Here is a 25,292-nt window from a genome sequence, read left to right on the forward strand (position 1 = left end):
GTCGAGAAGTATCCAGATGAAAACGCAAGGCTTTGAACAAAAGGAGTTTTTCGTGACCATTTAAGGCCATGGAGGTGGTAAGTACTGATCGTAAAGAGTCCACAAAGAATCGGCTGGTAAACGAAATCCCAAAAAACAAGTCACTAAGACACACACCACTTGTCGTCCAAAATTGAATGGATATAGTTGTTGTAATAATTGATGGTAATGATCCACGGTTTGAATATGGTCATTGAGTTCCTTCCACGGAATCTGTTGGATGACATGTGACATAAACCGTGGCATGGCAGCCTGTTTTTATATTCTCTTTTTTTCGGATGCAATAGACGTACTTTCTAGCCAGAGATCTTCCTTCTCCAGTAGGGAATCTAAATCTTGCATACTGTAACCGAAACGTCAGAGTTCGTTTAGGTGTTTCCTCTTCCTCTAAGTAGATTCCACGTAAAATATGTTTGTAATCCTTTAACTTGTCTTCCTCAATGCGTTGCACTAGGTGAATCTCGAAGTAACCATAATTATGAACATGTCGATCATTAGCGACCTCAAAGTGTTGAACAATGTCTGACCATTGAAAGAATTTCTGACGAATCAGTTCTCTTATACCATTCAGGTACCAGTGGTTAAAGATCTGGTGACGTAACGGATGCAATTGTTCTTTACGTTTCACTTGTATTTTCACCAGCTCTCGGTAAATGCGTTCTCTCAACTCCACAGGCAAAGCACGAATGTTCTCTAGCAAAGTATCCATGAATAGGTCATACTAAATCCTCTTTGGTCTGACACAAGAAATGTACTCTTTGCACAAACATGGTTTCACTTCAGTGTCGAATTTAAATCGTTGAGTCACTAATCTACACATGACAATTCGTTCAGAAGTTTCCTCTTTCACCAAGTTGACATTGCGTGAAAGATGTTGGTAATTCGTTAACTCTTCCTCTGGAATTCGATGCAGTACGTTTACAATGTAGTAGATAGAATCGTCAATACCAAACCATTCCTTTTTATAACCAGGAGGTCGTTGATCAATGTCTGTCCAATGGAACACTTTCAATTGAATCAGTCCTTGTATAGCCTGAAGGTACCAGTGGTTCAAACACCGGTGACGTATCGGATGCAATTGTTCTTTACGTTTCACTTGTATTTTGACCAGTTCTCGATAAATGCGTTCTCTCAACTCCACAGGCAAAGCACGAATGTTCTCTTGTAAAGTATCCATGAACAGATGATTATGGTAAGAAGTTACTTCAATGTCTCGGTCCCACTAAGGGTAAGTAATGACAATTCGGTGACCATCGAGCATGTTCTACGTAGGCCGAATCTTGCGGTTCCCAGTGGTGAAGTGACACACCGCAACTGAAGCACTTGACTTTATCTCCTTCGCCCAAGTAGAAAAATCCGGCTCTGGCTAATTCTTCGGGGGTCGGTCCTCCCAGATACTTTGGCCATTTTCCTTTGAACGATTGAAGACGATTTTCAAAGTCGCAGTATTCCGACAAACGCACAGGAAACGAATATTCGTCTTTCACAGGTTCGTTTCGATGAGGGTTGAGTGACATGGGTAGGAGTTTGCTCAGGGCTGGATGACATCCGTAAGGGGGTAGACGTGAAGGTGGACATTCCCCTTTAAAACGAAACCCAGTAAAATGTCCAAGAGGACGAGCAGCATCACTTTCGCATCCCACAGGTCTGACACGCACAGCATCACTTTCCATGATAGGGGTAGGGGTACTAAAGTTCCCATGATGCTTTACGGCATCGCTCAGGTCACAAGGTACAGCATCGGTCCCATCGCAAGGCTCACAATCGCACTCGTCTGCAAACTCCGTTACGCAATTACAATGGTAACCACATGGACAATCGCAGTTTCCTTCCGGACATTTTCCGTCGCAATGCATGGGTCTTATCCATCCAGTATTAGTCACACTAGAGGAAGATACAACTTTTTTACAATCCCCAAACTGAAACGATGTCTTTTTCAAAGTATTCATCTTGTTCGCTCGGTCTTGGTAGTCACAATGAACTATCGATCTTGACCATAGCCCCTTTTTTATACTAGTCTCAATGCAGTCTCCAACTTGTACATCTTTCCTTTTTTACGTTTTTTATGTCCTGTTCTGGAAGGTACCGTCTCTAAGGTACCGTCAACATTGTACCGTAGTGTGATGGGTGGAAAGGCCATAGAAAGGTAAGGGCAATTCGGAGACCATCGAGTATGCTCCAGAATAGCTGAATCTTTATAGATACATAGATCCATTCGTAACTTCAGTCCGCAAGCGAAACACTGTACCTCGTATCCCAATCCTGACTCAGGTCCCAAGTAGACAAATCCTGTTCTAGCTAAAACATGCGAAAAAGGTAATCCTTCCCTATCCGTAGGCCATTTCTGAAACGTGTCCAATCGACGGGCACAATCACAATAGTCAGGTAAGAAGACTGGAAAATGGTAGGGTTTGAACTTGGAGTTCTCATCGGGTTTCTCACTCGATTCTTGCTGTGGCGAAGTCATCTTTCTGGTGGGGTAACTATCCTCTTACAACCAATGTTTTATACCAACGTGTCCATACGGTAAGGTGAAATGATTGGGAAGTCGAACTCGCTTCTGGTACACGATTTGATAGACTTTTTCCAAGGGCCGACTGACGATGTGGTGAGTGGGTAAACGTACAATCTTGTTCGGTTGATAGGTGGTCACTTTAAAGTTTCCATCCTCTCCCGATTGCAAGGCTTCTTTCAATACCCCAAAATTGACCACTCGACTGGTACGATAATTCAGAGTCAGTCCTTTCACTTTGCACGTCGTGTGCACTTCTCCTTGTTTGTCCCGGTATTCGTAGCCGTAATTTTTGGGACCGCCACTGACGAAACTTAGAATCTTGTCGTCGGGATGCTCGTCTGTCCAGGCTCCTAAACGGTCTCCTTCGATGTTAGGGTGATGTTGAATCGGGTGATGGATGTAAATGCAACTGTCCGTGTCAAAGTACAGGACGCGTTCTTCTAACAGTTCTAAAGCTTCGTACAATTTTAAGCGAGCATGAGCTGTCACGTAAGCCGCAATGATGACATTTCCAAAAGGGTCGTCTTGTACAAAGTCCAGATCTTCTTCGTAATTGACCAAGATCAAATTCTCTCGAACGACGTCCACGTGTTTCATGTATTTGGTTTTGTCGTGAATCATCTGGAAGTAGCGGGAAGGTTCTGTCAAATATTCCGTCTTGGGTAAACACGGTCGTTGTGCCATTTTACCCCACAAGCAATTTAACATCACTTTGGCAAACGATCGCCTGCCTTCGTTTTTCTCGATGTGGTCTAAAGTGATACCTTCTTGTGCGTAATATTTCTCTTTGAATTGTATTTGGTCTTCGGGAGTGTGACACCAGGAAGGATAGCCGCTAGCTTCTTGCTTCAGTTTCAAAAAGGCATCCACGTAGTCTGCGAAAATGCCTTTCTGCGTGGGGTCACCCTAGTGGTACTGTTGTGTCTTGGGAAAGTGGCAAATTTCGTACACTTCTAACAGTTGGTATCCCATGTCCAGAGCTTTGAACAATTCCACGCTGACCCAGGTTCCCGTCAAGACCCGTTCTTCCTGGCTGTGCTGACAAGGCTGGTCTTGGTTGCACGTTTCGGCACAAGTACGGCACAAGGGAAACATCAGTTTGCCTTGACAATGGTGAGGTAAGACGGGATGGTATAGGTTCGTGGGAGGCAAAACTTTGCACTTGATCAAGCCTTCGTATTGTCGAATGTTGACCAGGTCGATGTGTTCCGTCAGCAATTGCGGGTGCCCTACAGGAAAGCGACTATATTTGCACACGTAGGGATACAGCGAACACACGTCCAAGTATTTGATTTCTTCTCCTTTCTCTTCGTCGACTTGGTACAGCAAACAGGTGGCATTGGTCCTTCCTCCGTACAAACTATCCCTCGGGTTCAGCGGGTCCATGAACTGGTAACTTTCCACGAGACGTTTAAACTCGGGATCGGTTTTCATACGGTGATCGTACTCGTGTTCCCACATTTCCACCACTTGGTATCCTTCCTGTTCTAACTTTAGGCGTCGCTGACAAGTGTCCTGGTACAAGTCTTCCATGGTTCGTTGCAAAAACTGATTTTTAGTACCACGGTCAGGGTAGCAGACGGGACATCCGTGAAATAAGCAACCGTTAAACTCGTACACGATCTTGGGGTTTTCTAAGTCCCAGCCATCGACCGAATATGTTCCGATGGTCTTTTCGCCCCCTCCGTTGCGGGCATGCTGAATCCACTTGTCTTCCTTGTCGCACAAGTAATGTAACCAACGTAGGGCTTTGACCGAGTATTGACGTTTGACAAAGTGGGTCGTTTGAGGACTGATGACAGCCACGGTGTTTTCAGGCATGAATCGTTGTCGATACACTAAGGTGGCGCTCACCAGATAATAAGTACTTTTGAGAGAGTGACGTATGTAAGGTGAAGTAGTTCGCATTTAAAACATGCACAGTGGAGAGAATGTTTGCATACCTCTATGCTACATTAATGTAATGTGGATGATATTTCTTTTGGATATTGTACTTTTGGAAATTTTACATGATTTAAGCACACTGCTAACTAAAATGACTGCTCCCTTGTGTTAAAAAAATCAGTCTGAATTAGTCTAAAGTACACTATACATAGCAGCTATTAAAATAGGGAAAATGAATTTTGCCAGACTAGACAATACCAGCTTCTGAAAGTGCAATGAATGAATTACCAAATATATAAAATGTAAAAAAAGTTATCGGCTCTTTTTTATACAAATGACCTCTGAAGTTCAGGAAGTGAAAATGACCAAGTAGAGCTAGCACTTTTTTGAAAGGTGCACATTTGAAGTAAGGCCAAGCTGTATACTCTATAACCCATAGTACACCCATCAATCATACACCAAAATAAAGGGAATTAAAGGTTCTTTGCATTATACCTAAGATATACAAGGTCTTTTTTAAATAGCCAGTATAACCAGTGAGGAAAGCCGGGGACATTCTTTTTCTTTAAATTCCTAACCCTATGCAAAATGCGAAACTGTATAGCGCCACCTTAAAGAAAATAAAAAAATGTTTGCAATTATTTTTTTTTATTTTCATATAATTATGTATGATGTTCTGAATAAAATGGTACATTCATATTGCGTTTAAGCATGAAAATAAGCTAATTATGATCATTTTTCTCTTGCTTACATAATTTGCCATGAGGTATGTTTGTGTGAGTAGTGACCTTAATTATGGGGAAATTAGAAGACTTAGAATATAGGAATAGAGTCAACTTAAATTTAAAACTGTTGCAATAAGTGACAGAAATATATGGTGAAAATGTTTCTTTTCATTTATTTGCAATGAAATAAAAAAATAAATGATGAGAAAGTGAATTCGCTTCTTCCATATTAAACAATAGGCAAATATTTTACACTTTGACCTTTGACCTTTATGAAGCTGATGAGTTACCTCCCTTTTCTAATTGCAAAATTCATTGTTGATATCTCAGAAATAATTCTGGCTAGTTTCATGTTCCTATCATTCAGCATAACATTGGTTGCTATGTTTACAAAATGTAATGTGCATTCTTAAAATCGCTCACTTTTATCATGGGGGGGGGGAGGCTGGACTTGTTAGAGACTCTGACACTCATAAATACTGTTCTGTGGGGAAAAAAGCAGGAGAATTATTCATAAGGATTGTTTTGATGCTTGCGACTTAAATGTTTCAGCCATATAAACATAATTAAATCATAAAAAATAATACCTACATCTTCTTTATGGTGGCGCTCACCAGATAATAAGTACTTTTGAGAGAGTGACGTATGTAAGGTGAAGTAGTTCGCATTTAAAACATGCACAGTGGAGAGAATGTTTGCATACCTCTATGCTACATTAATGTAATGTGGATGATATTTCTTTTGGATATTGTACTTTTGGAAATTTTACATGATTTAAGCACACTGCTAACTAAAATGACTGCTCCCTTGTGTTAAAAAATCAGTCTGAATTAGTCTAAAGTACACTATACATAGCAGCTATTAAAATAGGGAAAATGAATTTTGCCAGACTAGACAATACCAGCTTCTGAAAGTGCAATGAATGAATTACCAAATATATAAAATGTAAAAAAAGTTATCGGCTCTTTTTTATACAAATGACCTCTGAAGTTCAGGAAGTGAAAATGACCAAGTAGAGCTAGCACTTTTTTGAAAGGTGCACATTTGAAGTAAGGCCAAGCTGTATACTCTATAACCCATAGTACACCCATCAATCATACACCAAAATAAAGGGAATTAAAGGTTCTTTGCATTATACCTAAGATATACAAGGTCTTTTTTAAATAGCCAGTATAACCAGTGAGGAAAGCCGGGGACATTCTTTTTCTTTAAATTCCTAACCCTATGCAAAATGCGAAACTGTATAGCGCCACCTAAGGAACACGCTTTGGCAATGGTGCAAGCTTCTTTCAAAGGATCGACCCCTCCGTGTTCCATGAACAGTTCTCGAAATTTTCCACAGCAACGCCGTAAAATGTCCACGTCGGAACGACAATACTTTAGCATTTCTTCCTGAAAGTCGAAAGGGTCCGAAGCGTGAGCCTGGTACCAAGCGTAGAAAGCTTCTCGTTGTTCGGTACGCATGTTGTCGGGGTCGTAATAGTGAGCCTCAGGTAAATGGGGTAGAACGGCGTGTTGATTGGCTTCCGTATTGAAAAAGTGTGGAAAGTACCCTTTAGCCATTTCTGTCATTCCAAACGTTTTAGGCATTCGACTCAAAGGCATGGCCAAATAGCTCATCGAATCTTTAAACTGTACTTGTCCCACTTGCATGAAAATGATTTTGGCTCCGTTCAAAGTCACTTTAGGACGCTCGGTGCCTTGTTCCGTATAGTACCTCAAAAGAAACTGTCCATCGTATCCGGAGAAATTGTGAGCCATCACCGTGGCATGACGATGACAATCTCCGTAACGTTCGATGTCCTCTTGGCTCCACGTCTTGTCGATGGGGTCTAAGACCCATTGTGCAAAATCGGCTAACGTGTTCGGTCCCCGAAAGATTTTTTCACGTCCTCCAGGAATCTTGCTGCAGTGAGGGCAATGACTGAAGATAGGTTCTTGAATGCACTTCTCGCACGCTCGATGAGCCACGCAGAAATTAGGAATGTGAATGCCGGTCTCTTGCATGCATTCGAAATCGAAAAAGATGAAATTGCCTTTCTTCTTGTGACCGTCCTCTTTCTCTGGTGGGGGTTGGTATTTTTGCACGTAGCATTGGTGTTCCAAGTCCACGATGTGGTGACAAATGTGACATTTTTTCTTTCCTGAACATACGTGTGCCTTGACACTATTGGTACGTATGCCTTGTCCACACGCGGGGCACAATCTCAGCAGTTGACAAGCGCATTTCTTCTGTGAACCTTGCGTCTTCAAATGTTGTTGGTAACAGGTAGGGCTGACAAACGTGCGCAGACAAGTGGAACAAGGCACTGGTTCTTCGCTCAGACAGGGTGGAGAGGCCAAACATCCTGAGCATTTCCATCCACAATGTTTGTGTTGCTCTCGATTATTATAACCATAGTCACATTTCTCACAATAATAAATATATCTCAGGAATCCAGTGATACTGGTAATGGTATCGAAATGGTCATCGTGATGATAAAGGTGAATGTATTTTCCGTCCTTAAAATCTTGGCCTCGAAACAATAGAGGCCCGCGCATTTCTTGAGGGTGCACTTTCAAGGTGTATCGTGGAGCTAGGACATCTTGCAATTTTTGCATCTCGGGAATGCCACAGGGTGTGTCTTTGGGCAGTCCGGCTTGTTGTAACAGGAGTTCTGCTTCGTTTCGTTGTTTGGCTCGGTCGGAACGTTGAATAGTGTTCCAGGTTCTTTTCCATTCTACCGTGTCGTTCTTGTTGGCATAGGTTCGTCCCACCACGATGGCACGGGCTAAACACATCTGGTCATGAGGGTTGTTAATTCGGACGAGACTCGTTTTGGTGTTGCGAAGGTCGTCCACCAATAACATCTTTTTGCGTCCGGTCCCTTGAGGAGGAGAGACGTGGGTCATGTCCAATGTGGCTTTTCCATCGGTGATGTCAAACTGGTCATTAGATTGTTGCACGTGTTGAATCTTGTCCATGACTTTGGAAGCGGTCAATTCTGCAGGGGTGCTAAACTCGATCCAAACAGGGGATTTCAAACCGTCGTGTTGTATGGAAAGTCTCAAGCGGTCGTCTTCTTTGGGTTGACATTGTCGCTTGAGTGCAGTGAGCAGAGAATCCCACACTCCGGTGATGAACCCTTCTGCTTTCTCTAACGGTACTTCGGACTTGAAATCTTTAAACTTCACCGTGTATTTGTAAGCCGTGGTTCTAAATTTTCTGGAGGAGCGCTTTTCCGTCTCTCGAATGGAATAGTATTTTTCAGGGTTGACTAAGGGTGGTGAACTTGGTTTAGAGGTTTCAAATTCTGGTTCACTCATGTCCTCTTCAAAATCACTGGCATGAATTTGTGCCAAGATCTCAGCCCTGGTACGAGGCGATAGATCACGTTTCTGCCTCTTACTTTCTTCTTTCTTCTCGAATGAATGGGATCGTTTCATCTTGAAAGCAAAAAGTCAAATGACTCAAGTTCAAACACCATAAACTACTTTATAGTCATAGCAGACCAGCGTATATAAAAGGGTGTGTGTCTTGTCCTTTCACTATTCATTTCACTCTCGAGCCGAGCACAACGATGGAAGAGACTGACCAGATGGAACGTTTCGTCAGAGCTTTGCGAGGGGTCATTAGAAAATTCTCTTCAGACCAGCCTACGGACTACTCTCCTTCCTTTAGAGATAAAAGTCAAGATACTTGCTATATCTGTCAGAAGAAAGGGCATTGGTCTTCAGAGTGTCCAGACCGTCAAAAAAGAAAAAAAAAAACAGGGGATAAAAGAGACAAAAGTCAAGATACCTGTTATTATTGTAAAGAAAAAGGACATTGGTCTCCAGATTGCCCAAAAAAGAAACAAGAGGAGTCAGAAGAAAAGAGGAATTCTTCAGAAGAAGAGAGGGATTCTTCAGAGGAAGAGAGGGATTCTTCTGAGGAAGAGAGGGATTCTTCTGAGGAAGAAAGAAGACAGGTGAAGAAAAAGAAACAGGAGAAAAAAAGAAGAAGGGAAGAAAGCGAGGAGGAAGAAGAGGAAAAGAGTGTGACGGTGAAGAAATTCAAAAAACGGAGAGACTAAACAAGGAGAAAAGAAGAAATTAATGAACTTTTAATTAAAGTGTTGTGTTATAAATTGTGAATTGGATTGTAAAAAATGGAGAAAAGAATAAATGAATGATATAAGGTAAGTGTCTTTGAGTTGTGATTTTAAAATAAGAAGCTACACTCACGCACTCATACACAGACACGTATTAAAAGGGTAACATGGGTGAGTTTTTTTGAGTTATTGGCAAATTGAAATTGTATTTCTTTTCGAGAAATGTGGGTGGCCCTGAAAAGGGCCTTTTTTCTTCATGGTGTAGGGGTGAGTTTAAGCAATCAATTTTAACTGCCTTAAGCCTTTGCCACGGCCAAGGCCTACTTCTGGACTGCGTAATGTTGATGATGATGATTGGGTTGAAATCACTAAGGGTGGTACGGTAGGCTTAGTCACAGGATTGACATGTTTGGCTCGGGAAGGTCGTATTCTCTTCGGTCGTGATAAAGAAGTCTGATACATTTGTTTCAGACTTCTTAACTCCGCTAAAATGTCCAACAGTACCGTGACCGTTTGATTTTCACCCTCTTGTTTCTTTGCTGCTACTTCTTCTTGCTGTTGTTGCTGTTGTTTTTTTCTTACCTCTTCTTCTTGTTGCTGTTGCTGTAGGAGAAAAGTCTGTTCCGCTTCCTTTTGTCGTTGTATAAATTTCTCCAATTCTTCTTTCTGTCTCTGTCTAAAATTCTCCACTTGCGGTAATGAAGAAAGTAACGAAGGTTCCGGAACAAATTCTTGCGAGGAGAGAAAATCCACAAAATCCCAATTCACCTCTTCTGAAAGTAAGTCCGGGTTCCCTTGGGCAGTCTCCCCTGCTGGTGCACCCCACTGGATCGTTTTCTGAGTTTCCGTCATGTTGAATCACTGTCGCATAGATTGACTGCACACAAGCGCTAGCGAATCTATATTGACTACGTGACGTCACAGACTGCTCTCTTCGGATTGGATGCGAGCTGACTGAATTCTGTAACGCGTGTTCGGATTGGTAAATGAACTCAATCCGTTTCAATCCTTCCTCCGCCTATAAATAAGCGCCGTTCAATGCATTGATTCACCTGTTCTCGTCGCTTCAAGATGTGGACTACAGTTGAGTCATCCACCCTTGTGTCTTCCATGATGTTTCGGACAGACTTGCTCATGTATGTCCGATCGAAGTGGACCGTTGTCCACAGGACAAACACCAGCCTGTGGATACGTAGGATCTACGTCGAAAGACAAGGATGCCTGAAAAGAGTGCTGATGTACGGACCAACAGTAAGACGCAGCCTAAGGACAAGAAGAAGACCAATGCGGTGCCATTTATGTTAATGAATACATTAACATAAAACCCAAAGGCCCTTTTCAGGGCCCCCATATTTCTCGAAAAGAGATAGTCTTTGAATTGCCTACCCTTTTTTTAAAAAAAATTTTTTTTAAAATTTAAAAAAAATCCCATGTTAAATTCCCCTTGTACGTAGAGTGACCCACGATTTTTCGCCATGTTAAATTTCCCTTGTACGTAGAGTGACCCACGATTTTTCGCCATGTTAAATTTCCCTTGTACGTAGAGTGACCCACGATTTTTCGCCATGTTAAATTTCCATTGTACGTAGAGTGACCCAGGGGTCCCTGTAATGCTAATTCCCATTGTACGTAGGGTGACCCCATTCACTACTATCATTCTCTAGATAGAAATTAATTTAAAGTAATGATATTTTAAAAGATACATTCATTTCTGCTATATAAATATTCAGTAAATTTCACTACTAAAGACATTCAGTAAATTTCAGTACTAAAGAAAATAAAAACCAACAATAAGGCGTGGAGTATATGTACGTAGGGATACAGTGTCTCCATATATCTTTTGTTATTTCAGTACATTTTGTATGCTTTGTATTATTGTATCAGAAATGGTCATCCATGTTGCATGATAATTATGTTTATTTAGATTTGTTTGTTATTGTGATATGTATTTAACTCCTATGAATATTCTTAAATCTTGTTAGAATATTCTTTTGGATCAATATTATTATTTTATACAAATTATTTAGACTTTTGGTTATTATGACATGTTATGAAAAGGAGGGAACATATTAAGAGAATATATAAATTCTGTTATATTAATTTGTTTATTGGTATTTAAAGACTTATTTTATCATTCAGAGTGTTCCATCTCGAATGTGCTGATGTATTAATAGTCTTCAAAGCATACATAGGCCAATAGTCTCTGATGTATCACAATGATATAATCTAAAATGTCTTTGAATGTATTCACAATGATCACAAATTATTAATCATCACTTTGTAATTCCAGTGAATATTTGAAAGAAATAATTTCTCTCAAATTATACTTGAACACAACTAAATTTTGTTGCACAAAGACTGTTAGTAATATTGGAAGGAATAATTGTGTTGATCTTAACCTTATATATCCCCACTTTAACTAATACACGATAACTTGATCATCCTGATAGAATATTACCCGAATCTGTAACAAATTCGTTCTTACAACATTCTAAGGTCGTAAACATGGCTAGGTCTTGAACTCATACCCAAGTAAACAAACGTCTATTTATAACCTGCACACAAGGCAAAAAACCAGGTATGCACCAAATCTTCAATTATGGACAAAAATCAAGCACACAAAATAAATTAAATGTATGTTACAATATTCTTAAATAATATTTCGATGCTAAGGGAACCTAGAACAAATCATTTTAGAAAGATCAATGTGACACAATTTCTAAAGTCAAGGTCGCGTGTTCTATTGTGGGGTATATTTTCGCTTTTGTTATTTAGATAAGACCAAGTTCACAACAATTCACCAAAATAAATTAAACAGGTTTATGTTTGTTTTTTCAGTAACACATTTTTAGATTTGTAAATAAAGAAAGAATGCACTGTTTACCATTTTTATAAAACTTTTTTTTTATAAAACATTTAGAATTTAAATATTAAGGGACTATCCTGCAGAATATGACATTGATCTTGGAAATGGTGTCATTTTCTGCTTTTCTGATACTGGATTTACACTTTGTTTTGTATTATTGTTTTAAAAAAACAGCGGGGGATGGATGATTAACATTCGTCCCAGCATCAAAAGTAATATATATAGATATATGTGTGTGTGTGTGTGTGTGTGTGTGTGTGTGTGTGTGTGTGTGATATTTACCCCTCATATTCTGACATTTTCTCACTACGGCGATACATTTTCAAAGGACTGTACTCTATACCAGAGACAACTGGTTTTTACTTCTTTCAAAAGCGAATAATGTATTTAAAATCGAAAAGTCCTTATCCCTGTTTGAATTGTTTCCTGCAAACATCAAGGAGAGATCACATCAAATACGAAAAACATATAACCACCCACACACTCTCTCGACAGACCATTCAATAGTCCAGCAGTTAACTAGCATGACTACATAAGTTGACCATGTACACATTCTTTTAAACTGTATATAGTAACCATAGCAATAAACAACGTGGTCAACGAATTCAACAAGAATACCTTTTTGATAGCTCCGAATGGCTTTCATTAAGGAATTAAAGGACTCATGATAATAATGATATGGAAGAATGGGTACCAGACTAGAAATGGGTGAACATAAAATAGAGTACATATTGGTCTGGCAGGACTAGATTGATTAATAATGAAAGTAAAATTTTACGAAAAGAATCTTTTGAGAGCTTAGCCAAGTTATAACAGAAAAAACAGAGACATTGTTTTATTGATGGAATCTCAGTCCTTTTACAGACAGAAATTACAAACTGACATTTTGGTGTGCAATTGAACGCACATGTTTCAAACACGTGAATTTAGAAAATGCTGTGGGCTCAAATGGTTTTCTCTGAACAAAAACGGTCATCAAGGGTGTGTCTGTACTGTTAAATATAAGTTTGATTATGAGCATTCCGAAATTTAAAGTTATTTAATATTTGATAGCATGGTATTTGAGAGGGATTACTATGGGAATTAGTACCCTGAGTCCTAATCACACTTTCAGATATGGCAGATGTTACCATGAAAGGGAGTGTGATAAAGTGTTGATTTGACTCTGCTAGGTGGAGTGTTTTGCATATTGGTTAATATCCACTCACTCAGTATATAAAGTTTATACAATTCACCATTTATAGGGTAATTATGGTCAGCAGTGTAATATATATCCTAGAAATTTTACTATGGGAGTTAAATTAGGACTGTGAGTCCTTCAACACCACAAAGAACATAACTACTCCTCCTGAAACTATTTAATACTAGTCTTCTCCACTTGCATGAAAATTACATATTTGAAAACGTTTTTGTAATTTGCTTTTGCTTTATCGAACGTTTCAAGGCATTATTTTACGGACAACTGCACATCCCCTGACCCCCGCCAGCTTTTTTTCACTGAAGTCATGGCTTGAACAGCCAGAAGGCTTTTTGCATTACTCTTGAATTTATAATGATACATTCTCGTTTATGCTGAATTGTGATAAAAATATCCACAAGTTATTGTATACTTCAAATGAAATGAAGATGTGTAGATACTAGGTATCTCTTTACATTCTTGCTAATTAGTACACGGTTCAATGGGCAAAAATGTGCATGATCATTTCAATTCTTAACAAAACAACAAGAATATGTAAGTTTTACACACTTTACTTGGCTAATGGCTAAATAGGCTTTACACTCTTTACCTGGCTAATGGCTAAATAGGCTTTACACACTTTACCTGGCTAATGGCTAAACAGGCTTTACACTCTTTACCTGGCGAATGGCTAAATAGGCTTTACACTCTTTACCTGGCTAATGGCTAAATAGGCTTTACACACTTTACCTGGCTAATGGCTAAATAGGCTTTACACACTTTACCTGGCTAATGGCTAAATAGGCTTTACACTCTTTACCTGGCTAATGGCTAAATATGCTTTACACGCTTTACCTGGCTAATGGCTAAATAGGTTTTACACTCTTTACCTGGCTAATGGCTAAATAGGCTTTACACTCTTAACCTGGCTAATGGCTAAATAGGCTTTACACTCTTTACCTGGCTAATGGCTAAATAGGCTTTACACTCTTAACCTGGCTAATGGCTAAATAGGCTTTACACTCTTTATCTGGCTAATGGCTAAATAGGCTTTAAAGGTAGTGTCTAAAGGCGTAAATTCTGAATCAGGTTTAAACCAAATGACTCCAAAAGATGGTTCTAGGCATGTGGTTCATCAAAGAACTTGATAGAATGAGCGTTATAATTTTCTAAAGATTTAAAGTTCAAATGTCATATGCCTAAAAGGCTAATTTCTGCAAATAATGTGAAGGCCTCCATTACGACGACTAGCTTATAAGAAACCAACTCTTGTTTGATATTCAGTTCTTGTGCTTTGATGACATCCTTATTGACCTATCGCCAGTTGTCAATCATTCTGCTCGATTGACCAATCAGCGAGCACTATTATACACACCTCCAGTCACTGCTTAAGTCCGTCATTTTCCTCCGACAAGCTGCTTCTGTCGATATCGACTCGGCTATTGTATATATTTACAAATTTCGCAACGGTTCGGAGAAGTCGCCCCACTTCGTCTGGAGAAGTCGCCCCAAGGATCATATATAGTAATTCTGAGATATAGCCACATGGTTAAGGCTTTATTTATTGTTGTTTTTCTTCAACTTAATAGCTTATTAAATCTATAAAATTTGCAATTTTTCAACTTTTCCATTTGATCAACTCCGCTTCTGTACTTAACGAAAAATAAGTGTTATCTGTCCATTTTGCTCTGCTCTTCAAATCATTAGATGCATAATTATAATTTTTTTGTCGAGATAGTGTTATCAATATTTTTTATTACATTTACATCTAAAAATGAAACATGCGTACTAGATGCAGTATAAGTAAATTTAATCGTCGGGTGAAAATGATTTAGGCGATCAATCATTTTTTTTTCAGTTCTTCAGTTGAATGCTTCCAGATCATAAATATGTCATCTAAAAATCTGAACCAAAGAGATGGATTAAACTTTTCGTTTTGAATAAAATCCTTTTCTAATTGACCCATGAAAGGGAAGAGTATATATGAGCCATATTAATACCCATTATCTGTATGTAATTCGTATTATTAAATTGAAATTAATTATTTTCCAAGGTAAGTTTTTTATTTTTTTACAAATATCTTTGCTAGATAGTGTGCTATTTTTAGGATTGTTATCAAGAAAATATCTGCACGCTTCAATACCATCTGCATGCGGAATGTTGGTATATAGTGATGTTACATCTAATGATACCAGGATTTAAATTATCAGATAAATGTGGAATATACTTCAACTTTTTAATCAAAGTAGTTGTATCTTTAATGTATGAAGGAAGTGATTTCATTAAAGGTTGTAAAACACTATCAATAAATTTGGATATGTTTTCAGTATATGAATTACAACCTGATATAATGGGTCGTCCTGGAAAATTTAAAGGTAAATTATGGTCAGGATTTTCATGAGTTTTGGGTAATATGTAGAATTGAGGTGTACGTATGTTAAGAGGGATAGTATCAAATTCCTCATATACGGAATTATTATTTTGAGGTGTACGTATGTTAAGAGGGAAAGTATCAAATTCCTCACTTACGGAATTATTATTTTTAGTGATCTCATTAATGCATGTTGAAATTTTTTATTTAATTTCTAACTGATGTTCAACTTCTTTAACATAATCATCTTGATTCACAATAATAATAGTGTTTGACTTATCATCCTTTTTAATCACTATACTGTCGTCATTCATTAGATTATATACAGACTTAAGTTCGTCCTTATAAATATTACTATGATATTGCTTTAATTTAGTGAATATCTCTTGTGTGATCGCGTATATATATATATATATATATATATATATATATATATATATATATATATATATATATATATATATATATATGTATATATGTATATGTATATATGTGTGTGTGTGTATATATATATACGTACATATACATATATATATGTATATGTATATATACGTACATATACATACATACATACATATATATATATATATATATATATATATATATATATATATATATATATATATATATATATATATATATATATATATATATATATATATGAATCACGTAAAAGATGACTTAATTGTGTTATTAAAAGGTTATTTGGGTGACAAGCTTTGGGATGACTTCTCCAACCAACTGGGCGACTTCTCCAACCATTCTGGGGCGACTTCTCCAGATATGTGGGGGCGAGTTCTTCGCATACCGATGTAACTTAGAGAAGTGCAAGCGATGGATAAATGCTCTCGCTTTCTGTCTCTGTCTCAATGTTGCTTCATATGGCAAATATTGTTCACCAATATCGTCTGGTATATCTTTTAATGTTATCACGCACGCCATTTTCACAGAATGTTTGTCAGAGGTTAAGACGTTGTCAAGTCACGTGTTCGGTAGGCGGAGCGATCTACCTTCAGGCGTAAGGTCAATTGGAGACATAAGGGGATTAGTTAATGTGTTTTTGAATTGTTTGAGATGAAGCCAGTTTACGTTTCTGCTACTTTTATTAATGTTGGTATATATATATAAAAAAAGAGAGGCATTAATGTTAACATTCAGCAATCAAACTTGATCATTGGATGAAACGTTGCAGGGCCATTTTATAAAAAAAGCCTTTGCAGTTTTCATTTATTTATTTTTCTTCTCACAGTGGCTATTTTATTTTAAAGACTGATATTTCGTAATCCGAGAGGCTATGGTAATCCCAATCTAACTGAAGTAGCATCCGTTCTTTGACGTTTCTACACAAAAGGTGACTGATTTGTTGTGACGGTGGCAATATTGTTTGCTATTCAGTGAAATGACCATATTTGATCTTATGCAGTGATGGAAGATTTGTATCATTTGCTTCAATAAAATGATCTGATGCAAGACAGCTCGAGCTGGATTCAGTCACAAGTAGTGAAAAGTTTTCTAATAAAAGATAGTTTCATCGGGTATCTCAAAAACTTGAAGTATACTTATTAAATAAAAAAATCTCAACATAAATTTACTTAATATACAATCGTCGAATATTAGACTATAAATCGAAGTGTGGTAAACATGTACTATTTACAATCGGAACATCATTCGGCCATTTTCGTCAAGTTAGAAATAACCTCGGATGTAGTTGTATGAATACACCTAACTTGGATGAGTTGGTGATTCACCTTTGGTAAAGAGCACCACATATACTGCTGCAGAAAAAGCCGATGATAGTCTGATTGTGACTTTGTCTCCTTCCACCGCCCTTTTGTGAACAAAGTAGTTTCAAATATTGTTCTGAGGTTTCTTTCTTGACTTGACGGAAAAGGCAGACGATGTTCCGATCAGTAGTATTACCTGTGTCAGCTTGAACAGCTTAGGCAACGTACGCTTGAAGGGAGGCACTTTATTTCGAGAAAGGTTAGTGTATTTAATTTTCTATGTAGAAGTGCGTGCTCTGTTACCGGGGGATCTCAAAAATCGCACTAATTTAATTTCCTAAACGTGTAAATATGTACATTTACGGTCACAAATCTGATACGAACCTGGCCGTTCCATCCACGACAGCCTTAACAAGACAACAAGGGTACTCTGAAGGGATTGACGCTGTACGTGGTGAAAAGTATTTCCACAAATAGGACCATTTCTTCCTATTAAATGCTGAGTGTTGCATCCATCTCAAATTTGCTGCTGTGGTGGACATACTGGATATAAGATGATACCACTTTCATTGCAGTCAAAGTAGAAATCATTAGAAGCCAAGATGGTCATAATCCCATGTGATAATATTAATACATCTAGGCAGTAAGTGGCAATCGGATATTGGCTGCACTAGTGCTACCACTTCCATTTGGGACCGTCTAAGAATCATAAGAAGTCTGCTTGTGAAAACATCATGTTGATATAGACATACAAGTGGAAGCAGAGATAACAATATTTTCAAGATAGTCACCACAGTGTACATATTGAGGGTTAGTCGTTTTCATGTAAGGCTGTAAAAACTCTTCTAATGAAAGTCCCGTTTCAAAATGGCTTTGCCTCTAAGAAGAGCAACTAAATCAAGATTTTCAAGGTGGCCATCGTTTGTATGCCAGGTCTGACCCATATTAATTTCAGATCAAGAAAACAAAACGTTATAAGAAGTTTTTCAGTGATAACCCCATGCTAATGTGACCATTCATTCAGAAGTAATGATAAGATTTTCAAGTTGGTCACTATGGCAGCCGTATCAGACCCCCAGATCAACGTCTTTTCATTTTGAAGAAGTAGACATCATCAGATGTCTTTTGGTGAAAATGCCATGTCAGTATGACCTTCTACTTTGGCGGCCATATTAGACATCTAATCGGCACCATTTTCATTTAGGACCAAGAATACATCATACGAAGTCTTTTAGTAAAAACTTTATGTTGATAGGACCATCCAATCAGGAAGAGTAGCAATAACAATATTTTCAAGATGGCCACTGTGTGGCGGCCATATTGGATATCAGGTCTACACTATGTTCTTTCAAGACCAAATGGACACCATAAAAAGTATTTTGGTGAAAACTCCACGTCAATATAACTCTCTCTTCAGGAGAGTTTGAGATACGTATAATGCAAGATGGCTACCATATTTGACATCAGAACGCATCGCGCGCGCGCGCGCGCGCGTGTGTGTGTGTGTGTTTTGTTAACGTAGCTTTAACAATTTTACAGTCATATCGCTACGTTGTCTGCATTGTAACATTTTATAGTAATGTCTAGCACTGAGACATTATGCCGCAGACAGGTAGCATCATGTTCCACCCAGTCACATTATGCTGACACCAGGCCGCCCAGTCCTAACACTAACCTTAATGCTGAGCGCTAAGCGAGGCAGCTGTTAGTACCATTTTTGTAAGTCTTTTGTATGACTCGGCAGGGGATCGAACCCACTACCTCCCGCATCCGAGGAGGACGCTCTAACCACTAGGCCACCGGAGCGGTTCAGAAGGGCACAATTTTTCATTAGTACCAACTAGATATTATAGGAAGTCTATTAGTGTAGGAGGAGTAACGATAACAGTAACAAGAGACAGAAAAGCTAGAGAGAAGGTGGGTGCGGAACATGTTCAATTTGTTAGTACTATTATTTTTTTTTTTGCTGATTATTTTAACAATAGATAATGAGATATGAATTGCATAGAAATTATACAAACAAAGCAGGTGTTACTCGTAAAACTTATTAATACAATTAACGACTACATATGGAACCAAAAAAAGGAAATAATTGTCATCAAAGGTACTTTTTGTGAATCTCTTCACTCTTTAATTGAGATATTTTGTTCAGCTATCAATGATTCGTTTCCAAAATTAATATAGTTCAAAAGTGAAAGTTCATGTTAAGGAAAGAGGCTTTAAAAATATATGCTGATCACTTTGCACACAAAAAAGAAATAATACTCGTTTTAATTGGATATTAGCATGAACACAGTCGCTCAGCAATTAAGTTAGTTGAAAATGAATCGTGTTATGGAATACTGCATTTTTGTTGAATTGGGCCAAGTAAATCACAAGGTAACGATTTCAGCAAGATAACTGAGAATGTTCGCAGATAAATTACGTTCTCTGGTGACTCCTTTGTACGTTTTATGATTAAAGGTACCGGTAACTCATTCCATGTGTTTTTCAATAATGGGAAAACAATCATGGTGGTGACTCCTTTGTACGTTTTGATAGTTGGACCCGTTTATTATTAAAGGTAACTCATTCCATGTGCTTTTCAATAATGGGAAAACAATCATTTTTAAACAATAACGTGCATATAACGAAGTTGAACAAACCTGTGAGAGCTTCATAGATATATCTATTTAGTTATCTGATTATAGGTATTTTTATTATTTGTAGAAGACTGGAGTCCGTCAGTTAAATCATAACATCTACTTTCGTATCTGAGGTATTTTAATCGTGTGTAGAACACTGGATTTCGTCAGTTCGATTTCCACAATATTGCTTACTAGTAATGTTGTAAAAGGTACAGAGATGTTTTTGTCCCTTCTTTCCGCTAAAGCAGTTACTTGTTTACCAGATAATAGTTTCACTGACCCATAATTGCTGGCTGAGATTAGAATTACGAAAAGAAATTCACACGCGGCTCCATGTTCGTATCAATGTTTTGAATATGAAATTATTCACATGTCTTATTCGTTGATGATAATTCAATAATTCAATAAATTTGAACACTGTTTAACGTTCAATCGATAATCTGGTTATTTGATAACTTTCACAGTCAATCATAAAAGTATATACCACTGTGTTAAGTAGGAGTAGGAAATGATCTGTTCCATCTACCAGTTTCTATGTGCAATTTATGTCATGATGATACAATAGCTTTTCCAAATGCATACTTATCTCGAGGATTCCTCTCTTCCTCAATAATAGTTTGTAACAAACCGGTCAGCTAAATAATGTTTGACAAGTCATAACAATTACCTTTATACTGAGAGCCACATGATTGATCCAAGCTTCTCCAAGTTGTTGTTCATTTAGTAATTGCCTTTCGAAGAATGCCCAATTTCAAAGAATGCACAATTTGTTTCACCAGATAAGGTTCTAGATCAGACAATATTTAATTGTAGACTATAAAAATGTATTTCTTATTAATAACATAAATAACTTTGGAACATTGCTTCTATTATTTTGCTCGTAGAGACATTATTCCTAATTCACCACGACGAAAATTCGATACTATCTATTTGCATGTAGAGGAATTATCTCTAATTTGCCATGCAGAAAATCATTTCGAGTGCCCTTCATAACTCCTAATACTTTGATTTTAAGTGTGCTCTCTCGGAAGCTTTGCCGAGTAAATATTCTAATTATGTGTTAATTGTTTTGTATCCGTTAACTTTACATGGTCAGAATTGTGCAGTATTTTTCCATATTGCAAGCTTCATCCTGCACGACGCGTATGTGTAAATATGTTGTTGTTGTTGTTGTTGGGTTTAACGCCATTTTTCAGCACACGATAGGCTATGCATGGCCGCCAGTATTAATAGTGGAGGAAGAAGCCGGGAAGAACCACCGACCCACGAGAAGCTAATTGCAAGCTTTCTCACATACCCACACTGGCCGAATCCTAGACTCGAACCCACGCAGACAGAGGTGAGATGGCAGTGATCTGTAACGGAGAGCGCTTTAGACCACTCGGCCACTCGGGGCCCCTATGTGTAAATATAACATGGTGAATTAGGAACGACTTTGTAAAAAAACAATGTACGCTCGTTAGCAGAGGCTTTTTTTTAATTCATTTCTTAAATTTGTTTGTGGGGGATGTAAACAAGGTTTTATTTATTTAAAAGTAGAAGTGATAAAGATAATGATGTGAACGAGTTCACGGAGACACCAAAAAAAACTTTCAAACAGACTGAAGGTAATATTGGCAAGGTCCACAACAAGCGTGAGAGATGCAGTACTGTAAATACCATTCAGGTCATTTAAACAGTTATTTAGATGAAATTTTCGTAACTTTTCGCAAATAGAATCATTCAGACTATAACCAGTGCTATCTAGGGTCCATACAAATAGCACAGAAAAGCATATAGATGCTAAGGGGATCCATCGTATATATTCAGAGACGTACCACTTAACAAGAGAAAACAAATGAAGCTGAAAGGTTTGGTAGAAAACTAAGAGCCTCGGAGCTAATAAGCCAAGACAACGAAGATTTCAAGTTCCAACGGTCACATGCCTTTGGCTAATTTCTGCAAATGTAGCCTAAAGAAATCAGTTCAACAGGCAATGTGTTTTTATTTGATATTCATTTATTGTGCTTTGATGACATTCTAATTGGAGATATATGGAGATTATTTGGTCTTATTTCCGCTGGCTGTCTGGAGTGTCCCAGAGCAGCTCGTTTGATACAATGTTTTGGATTTAGGCTAGCCATAGAAGTCATACATGTCACATACATAGATGGGTCCCTTCAACAATGATCATGCAAGTGACAAGGCATAACATACGTCTTCTTCAGCTGGTGATAAGAACGACAATAAATATAATTATATATTTGCATCTTGAAGTTCCTCAAAATGAAGTATTTTAGTTCTGTAAATCCTAATTACATGACCGATGTCATGGGTTCCAAAACTTGATATATGCCGTGAAATTGTACTGTAATTTCGGCTACATATCGAACTTAAAACATACTCTCCTTACTAGACTCAAAATGAAATGAATGTGATGTTCCATAGCATCTTTTTGATAACTTCAATTTAAAGAATTAATATTTACCCCACATTATGATTCCAAACAATCAATGACATAATAGAAAAACATATGCTGTTTATTCAAGTCTTGTCCGTCCCTGCTCAAATAACATGTATATTATATGAAATTGACATAGCTATGTAATAAATCCAGTCCATCACAAAGAGAAATGAGCACAATCGACATAAAAACAAAATCCATCTATCCTAGACAACTGGAAAAGGTCAAAGGTCGCTTTGCGGTGCTATGTACGCATTAATGTTATTGCTGAATCTGCGGTTGTGAATTTATTTTGGAATACAGCATAAATTCAAGTACTTTGTTTCTTGCGGTGTATGTTTTATTATAAAATCTCAGTATAGAAAGAAAATGAGTATATAATAAAAAGGTTACTGAATTCGTATGGGAAAATATGAACTCGTTATTTTCTGAGTAATACTTCACTCCTAAGGTTGTGCAGTATGACTCAGGAAAACTCTCATAATTTCCCATTCAAATGCAGTAACCTATGAATACTTTAGTACCATAATTCAAAATTGGAAATTTCAAACAATGTGCAAACCAATTTGGGAAATGTGTCACTAAATATGTACAAGTATTTATCCCTGCTTTAGAGGACTGTCCAACGCATGTTTGTTGAGCATCATTTAATGTGCATCCAGTATTAACACCAATGCAAATACACACATGTTATTGACTATATGTTTATATTTTTCACATCATTAACTTCAATACTTGGAGAAAATTATCTCATATCATAAGAATTACATATATATATATATATATATATATATATATATATATATATATATATATATATATATATATATATATATATATATATATATATATATATATATATATATATATATATATATATATGTGTGTGTGTTGTGAAGTCGAAAGTCCGATCTCATAAGTAATTACAAATTTGCCACATGCATGTTCAAAACGTTATTGATATTTTAAAGAAACTTGATGGCACAAAATCAATAGAACTAGATGAAATCTCACCAAAATACTCACACTATCATTTCAAGTTCCTTCCTAATTAACTGCCATCTTGAATTGCTACCGTTCAAACTAATCAGAAGTTAGCCCGAATGTTCTTTAAAACAAACAATTATAAACCAATATTAATTGAACAAACCTTATCTACAAATTTAAAGAAAGAGAAAAAAACATATCACTCTCCATCTTTGCCGATTTTAAAAGAAATATAATTTTCTACGTAACTCGCATAAGATTTCAGAGAAAATCATTCCCCCTAAACTGCCTTCACAAAGCTGTCTGATATATAGCTAGCAAATATAGATGATGGCAAAAAAATCGGAACAATTTATTTAGGGTTTAGAAAAGCGGTTGATTTAGTAGGTCCTCGGGGCAAATAAAAATCAGCGATATATCACTTACTTGGTTTGATTCTTACCTATCATGAATGAAATGGGGCATTTCTGTAGCCAATACTGTATATTATTTGCATTACGTCAAAAACTGAGCCACTTAAGATTAGGCTTGGCCCGGTCTGATAAATCCGTTACCCAAATCTGCGTTGATACTGATGGACGATATGTCAGTCTGATGTCACCTGTTCATTAAAATATACGATTTTGCTGGGTGCACGTCTTTCTGGAACAAACCTGCGTACACTTTAACACATACGGGTAATTGGTAATAGCCATATTTAGCGCGAAATTCAAAATAGTTACAAGGCAAAGGGCTGTGCTATTCCACGTGGATTTATAGGGCACCAAACGTAACATTTACTTGGCACTCAGCTCTCACATGTGGCTCCAAGAAGCTCTGGCTTGCGCAGCGGCCACGTCCGGAAAACAGCATCGACTGGCCTCCTCAGCTAGGTTGAGGGTAGCCAACGGGTCTTAAACCCTCAGTAACTTAGGCTTTGTCTACCTAGCATGTGAAGACTGGATTCGGCAGCCTACGCAGAGAAACCATCAGGTGGTCAACAGGCAGAAAGGTGATTCCCAGCAAAGCGCCGTGGAGCACTAAGAGTTCGACGAGACACGTAGAACGTCCTGGTCACCCACTGCATTCAGCCCCGTCTCCAGACGTCTCGACTTTGTCATGCTGCTGCACTGAGATGGTTTTGGGCGAGCGAGAGAGAGAGAGAGAGAGAGAGAGAGAGAGAGAGAGAGAGAGAGAGAGAGAGAGAGAGACGAACTGCGTAGTTCTTCCTCACTTAAAAAAAGTCACCGCGCATGTCACTCTTGTCATCCACCCATCTCATTGCATCACCCACTAAAGTCCTGTGGCAACAGGCAAGCGACGAAGCGGCAGGTGTGGATACACTGGCAGCTGTAGCCGCAAACATGCACGCAGGGGGCTCATGCCATTAGGGTCATTCACCACTGACACAGAGCAGCAGTAGAGTTGGCAGCCCCCTCAGCGATTAAGCAGCCCTCTTCAGGAATGCACAGCTCACCTCCTTTGCATGAGAAAGGGGCTAGAAAGGTGCACTAAAAAGTGCCTGCTGTAAACCTCCATAGACAGCTTACCGCAGCTGGAGGGGACCATACTTCAGCGGTCAAAATACAAGAAGAAAATGAGGATTGTTCCTCTCACAACTGACGCATGGAATGTGCACACCTTATGAACAGAGACGACGCTGAACGACCCCAATGAAGAATCGCCCTAATAGGAAAGGAACTCGCCAGATACAACGTGGAAATTGCTTCCTTGAGCGAGAACGGGCATGGAGGAGAAGGCGAACTCTGTGGAAGGGACTCCGAATACACCTTCTTTGGAGCGGCCGAGGAAGTGAAAAGTATCGTGAGGTTGGTATCGGCTTTGCAGTGAAGACAGCACTGATTGGCAAATTGGCTGGACC

General features: G+C 38.2%; 1 protein-coding gene across 5 annotated transcripts in view; it reads right to left on the reverse strand.

The window, feature by feature from the left end:
- The window catches only part of LOC149788613 (globin-like), a 97,240-nt gene that overhangs the window by 28,818 nt on the left and 43,130 nt on the right, over positions 1-25,292 (reverse strand). The window contains exon 1 of one of the 5 annotated variants that reach the window (XM_089974691.1): positions 20,669-20,866. The exons of the other annotated variants lie outside the window; for them this stretch is intronic. The gene's annotated coding sequence lies outside the window, so the exon portion shown is untranslated. Of the gene's footprint in view, positions 1-20,668; positions 20,867-25,292 lie in introns of those variants that run through there. 5 annotated transcript variants of the gene reach the window in all.

This window comes from Sinohyriopsis cumingii, chromosome 11 (assembly GCF_028554795.1).
Source record: "Sinohyriopsis cumingii isolate HCF-2022 chromosome 11, ASM2855479v2, whole genome shotgun sequence".
NCBI classification, from domain to species: Eukaryota; Metazoa; Mollusca; class Bivalvia; order Unionida; family Unionidae; genus Sinohyriopsis; species Sinohyriopsis cumingii.